The following is a 6,000-nucleotide window of genomic DNA, read 5'->3' as shown; positions in this document are numbered from 1 at the left end:
TCAATACTTCAAATTTGAAACATGTAATGTAAAAAAAGTACCTCAATGACTCCAAACCCTTAATGCATTTCATAATATATATTTTAAACCTTAAAAAGCTAATCTCTTTTTTCTGGAGAAAGCAATTACCAAAATTTGGCAAGTCCTACAGTGTCACTTCATTTTAATTGAAGTTCAATTAAGTTGTAATACATTTTATTTCAAAAAGTATACCTAGCAATCTAGCATAATTTCTCTCCTTCCTCTCTCCCTCCTGTGTTTGTGAGGAAGGGGACATTTGGTGTAAGCTATTTTTACTTTCTATTTTTCACTACTAATTGAATTTTAAAAGAATAAATAGAAGCTATTTTTAACAAAAGCAGTATAATTATTTTAAAAATAGCTGTCTGTACTAGCTCATTCCAATGAAAGCATTTGTTTCTGGCAATCTCAGGGACTTGGAAAAGTCACTTTTGGGGATTCTGGTTAAAGGTGCTCTGAGCCCTAGGATGTTTCCAAAAAGGGCAAAGCTACTGGTTAGGAATAAACTTTCTTCAGATGGATCTTCTCAGGGAGGCCTTTTCATTGTCTGAGACTGAGGGCTCTGAGCCCAGACTGGGGTGTCTGGAAGGTCTGCTTATTCACTGCATGTCTCTGCCTTAGCTCACACCTCTCTCAACATCCAGGGCTAGAAACCCACCCACTTCCTAGACATTGCCACCTGGATCAAGATAATAAAAGCCATTTTCAACTGCTACCATTTACTGAATGTCAACTATACATTAGACACACTTTCTCTTTCGTTCCTTACAACAGCCTTGCAAAGTATTGCTAAGCTCATTTTCTGGGGAAACTGCAAGCTAGGAAACTGAGGCTCTGCTAATTAGATTCCCCAGGGTCCCAGCTAGTTAGCGTAGAGCCAGAATGCAAAACTGGGTCTGTCAGATTGTGGCATCCAAGCTGCTCCCCACGGGCATGCCACATGTCCAAACCGAAACTCACTGCCTTCATTCTCAAGTGAGCTGCTACTTTGCTCCCAGTCCTGATTAACGGCGCCATCATCTCAGCCACGCAGACAGACACCTGGCAGCCTTCCTGGTCTCCCCCTCCACTCCACCCCTTCACCACGTCCTGCCAAACTGACCTCCAAATAGCTCTCAAACCTGTCCTCCCCATATCCCCACCTGTCCATCTCAGCCTACAGTCTCATCATCTCTCACCAGGTTATTTCCTGACCCTCTTACCTGGTCTCCCTGCCTCCAGCCTCTCCTGGTTCAGGCCAGCTTTCATAATCTGTCCAGAATTATTCTCAAACTCAGTTTGACCCTAATGCTTCCTTACCTACAGGCTCTGTGGCTTTCCAAGAGGTCCTGAATGAAGTTCAAATGCATCAATTGCCCCTCAAAGCTGTCACTCTCCCTGATCCTCACCCACAAGGTGGACTCTTGCTGCCCATCTCCCTGGGGCACATGGCCCATACTTGATTAAATGGAGTCCTTCTGTTCCCGGAACATGCTACTCACTGGAAGATGCCTGCATGCCTTTGCTCATGCTGTTTCCTCTGCTTTGGATACCCTTCTCTTCCTCTTCTCAAAGCTGCTCCTCCTAGAAACCTGTTGTGACTGACTCACCACTCCTGAGCAGACTGTTTCTTCCTCCATGTTGTTGCCTAGAGCAACACCTCTCTATCCAATGTTAATAGGAACAAGGTGGATCTTAGAAGTAAAATTATTAGATAAATGAATTTGACTCCTATAAATACCAAATTTTGACACGGAAAGTTAATCATTGTAGGAGTTCAATAAATGCACCTTCCCTCCATTTTCTCTCATTTTTAGGATCTGTGCGGTTAAGAGCTCTAGCTTCAACCACTCACCACATAGAATAAGACAAGTTTCTTATTCTCTAGGTGCCTCCATTTACTCATCTATAAAATGGGGATGATGATAATAGTACCTACTTCACTGAGCCGATACAATGTTTTTATGTGATACTGGTCTTTATTCTAGCAGGAACCTAGCATATATTTTAATTCCTATCATCAAGGTTGTGGAACTCTTATCTTGCCAGCGAAGTAGGATGTTGTACTCTGTGCTGCACAGTATATAGGACAGTGCTAGAGATGTGGAGAGCAACCACGTGGGTTTGGTTGATATCTGCAGAGCTGTGACCTCCTTTTCCTCATCAAAGAGCCTCATTTCCTTCGTGTCCAGGACAAAAGGCTTTGGGAGCACTCCCCGGGAGCTGGGAAGGCTGGCCCTTTAACAGGCTGTAAGTACAACAGTGCATATGATCTCATGGGGGAAACTCGTGTCTCTTATGATGATTGTTTGCTGTTCCTTAGGGAGAGGGGGAAGATCCTTATCAGAACATTCTGGAGTCTTAAGAACCTTGGCCACCCTTCAGTTTCTGAGGACTGGGGAGCTCTTTTCCCTGCTGCATATGGTCTCTCCAGCAATCCAACCAGTGCTCTTCACAGGGACCACTTGCAAGATGTTTAGGTCTCAATCATTTGGAGGTCTGACTGTGGGCCAGTTTCTGGACTGCATGCTGGGGGTGCAGAGATGAAAAAGGCTCAGGCCCTGGCCACCCCGGAGAGGGCCTTGTCCCGGCTGTCATTATCAGTTCCCTGGGAATCTCAAAAGCCTATCTTGTCCCTCTGTCTGCACTCCTGAACCCCTCTCCCAGCTCAATCCACTGTCCACAAGCAGCCAGAGGAATATGTGACATGCAAATCCAGTTCAGCATCTTCAACGGTTTCATTCATTCTATGCTTAGGATGAGCACTAGAAACCTTAGTAGGACCTGTAAGGCTTGTGTGGTTAGCCCTGCTGACCTCCCCAGCATTGTGGGATCTTCAGCCATTCATTCTTCCTCCTCCTTAGGCTCAGCACATGCTGTTCCCTCTACCTGGCATGTTCTTCTTCTCTGCCTAATAAACTTCCATTCAGTCTTTAGCTATCTGCTCAAGTGTCACTTTTCTAGGGAAGGCTTTTCCAGCACCTCCAGATCCTTCTCCCTTATATAAGCTATCATAATATGAAATGGAATATTTAAGTGTCTCTCTAAGTAATCTCTGTTCACCTAGATAATAAGAACTCTTCTTATTCCAGGTCCACAAGGGTTTATTGCTATATATGGAAAATTATTAATTAATATATTAAATTATATACTATAAATTATTCTTTCAATAGATATCCAAGGCAATGTAATAAAATTCAACATGAAACTTGGATGACAAGAATACTTTCTTAAAATTAAAAAAATGAAAGCATAAAATATAAGAAATATATAAAACATAAAATATTAATATACTTTATTTTTACATATTTTTATATTTTATTTAAAATTTTATATTTTATTATATTTTATATTTTATTATATCTTTATTTTATAATATAAAATATGAAGTCAAAATAATTAAAAATTAAAATAGTGCATTCATTTAATAATCAGACACAACATGATCCTTGAAAGAGAAACACAAGAACAAATCCATTAAAAACAAGACAAGCAAGTTCTTATCACCAATATCATATTAGAGAATGTTGCAAAATAATAAAACATATATAGATACACAAGAGAAATACATGCACACACACACACAACTAAGACAAATAGTGAATTTGATAAAAATAACAGATAGTTAGATTGTGAATTTGAAAAAGAAAGGCATTCTGCAAAGTTGTCAAGAGTCTTTGGACTTAGACACATCTGAGTTCCAATCCTGACTTCATCAATTAATAACCATTTGAACTTAACCTCCCCAAGTCTCAATTTCCTCATCTGTAAAATGAGTATAATAAGGCCTATCTCCCAGGGTTCTTGTGAGCATCACATGAAATATTGTCAAATGTTTAGCACAGTAAGTGATCACTCTGGTTATAGTAATCATGCTAGTTAATTACCATAGTAATCACTGTACCATGTTAATATTATACAAGAAACATGTATAATACCAAGCAGCATTCATCTATGCCACTATTTATCAGCTAGAAAAATCTAATGAAAAATGTCTTCTTCATAAATAAGCAAAAATATAAATCATATAGAATGTGCCCCAATAAGAGATATGGGAGACCTATACAAAGAACCTTAAATATTTTAGAGGAAAAAGAAAGGAATACCCAAATTGACACAGGGACAAACCATGTGTCTGAATGAGAACTAAATGTTTGCAAATTAAATAATTTAAAAATCTACAAGTTACAACAAACAAAACTAGGACTGTTCTTCTGCATCCAATGCATAGCTTTAGAGCAATTGCAATTAAATTGTATAAAATAGTATAAATTTCACTTAGAGAAGTAGGTAGATACGAGGCCAACTGGAAAGGACCTGGAATCCTTGAATCTTAGGTTCGAGTTAAGATCCTTCTAAGGTCATCTAGTCCAAGAGGGAGTGAGACCCACAGAGGTGGTGGGACATATTTAAAGGCCCCATTAATTGGTGTCTGGACTGACACGTGAACTCAAACCCCCCGACTCCTTGACCAGTTGTTTTTCCTTTTAATTAACATTAAATCTTTGCATCTAGAACACAATAAATGTTCTGAAAAAGAAGAACAATGAGGGAAATGTAACCCTACTACACACTAGAACGTACAAGGCAGCAGTAATTAAAATGGCGCAGTTCTGATCAGAATGAAGCAGATTCAAAGGCCCAGAATTAATCTTTGAAATAGATTAAAAAAAGACTGTAGTATGTAATTATCTAAGCCACAATATAACAAGAAATATAAACACAATTAAAATATTACAGAGGTAATAATATCTTAAATCTTCAGGTACCTGTATCTTAAAATAAATTTCAGAGGTATTAGCAAAATAAATATGAATAGATCAAACTACAGATAAACTAGTAGAAAACAGATTTGCCATCCCAATTACAGAGAAGTAATATTTCTATAATGATTTAAATAATGGAAGACTTCTCAAAGGAAAAGAGGCAAAAAAAAAGATTCTATGAAAACTACAATTTCTCTAAAATAACACAGAACTTGTTAAAAAGCAAAAAATGGCAGAACAAAAAAGTATGAGAAAATACAGCCAATGAAGAGTTAGTATTCATAGAGTCTATAAAGATTACCAACAAAAACCAACCAACCAATGAAAAACCCAATACCCAAATGGACACATGGGTAAAGGGATGAGTAGCTACTATTCACCCAACAAGGGGGGGGGGAAAAAGGAAATATTTTAAAAGTTCACATTTGAGCATACTTGCTAGCAAATTAATTGAAGTAATAATGAAGGGACATCTCATACTAATACCATGAATAATACATTATATTTGTTACTATTATTGATTATCTGGTTCTCACTGTATTACGGAGCAAAAGCAAAGCCAAGTCCAGTGCTCGTAGTTCTCAGGAAGACTCCTCACTTAGTCTGTGCAGGGAGTGGAATACTTTGGAAGCAATTTGGTAAATACAAATGTTTCTACATTTTGACCCAGTGACTCTCAAGCCTGAGAATTTATCCCAAGGGAGTAAATTAAAGGAAGAAAGAAAGAAGCTACAAGTACAAGGATGTTTATGGTAGGGTTGTTCATCATAGCTACGAGAACTGTAAACATCTGACATACCCAACAATAGAGACACCAAAACAAAACAATAGTATGCACCCATTATTGATTATCTGGTTCTCACTGTATTACAGAGCAAAAGCAAAGCCTGATAAATATGAGAACAAGTTGAAATATATGTAATTAGCGATGAAGTAACTTTTAAAAAGTAGAAACATGAAGTTATGTCTACCATCAAATAAATTGTGAATAATTTATAAGTATGCATAAGTACTGGATAAATACAAATTGTTGCCTTTTCAGACTTTATGGAGTTGTGGGTGAAATTTTAAGGTAAATCTTCTTAGTGTTTTGAATCTGCTTTAATAAACAAATTAAAAATGAAAAGTAGAGCAGCATATAATAATTTTTCCAAAGATTTCTTCTAAAGAGGGTTAATTTTTTTTTTTAATTAGCACTTAAAAGATTGTCAGAAATTTTACTTCCGGGAAACTT

The 6,000-nt window shown here is 37.6% G+C and overlaps 1 protein-coding gene across 9 annotated transcripts in view; it reads right to left on the bottom strand.

Annotated features, from left to right (window-relative positions):
• IRAG1 (inositol 1,4,5-triphosphate receptor associated 1) overlaps positions 1–6,000 on the bottom strand; it is a 116,481-nt gene that overhangs the window by 45,213 nt on the left and 65,268 nt on the right. The gene's annotated exons all lie outside the window — the stretch shown is intronic.

This window comes from Hipposideros armiger, unplaced genomic scaffold (genome assembly GCF_001890085.2).
Source record: "Hipposideros armiger isolate ML-2016 unplaced genomic scaffold, ASM189008v1 scaffold_256, whole genome shotgun sequence".
NCBI lineage: Eukaryota > Metazoa > Chordata > Mammalia > Chiroptera > Hipposideridae > Hipposideros > Hipposideros armiger.
This window is presented reverse-complemented; position numbering and strand designations above follow the sequence as displayed.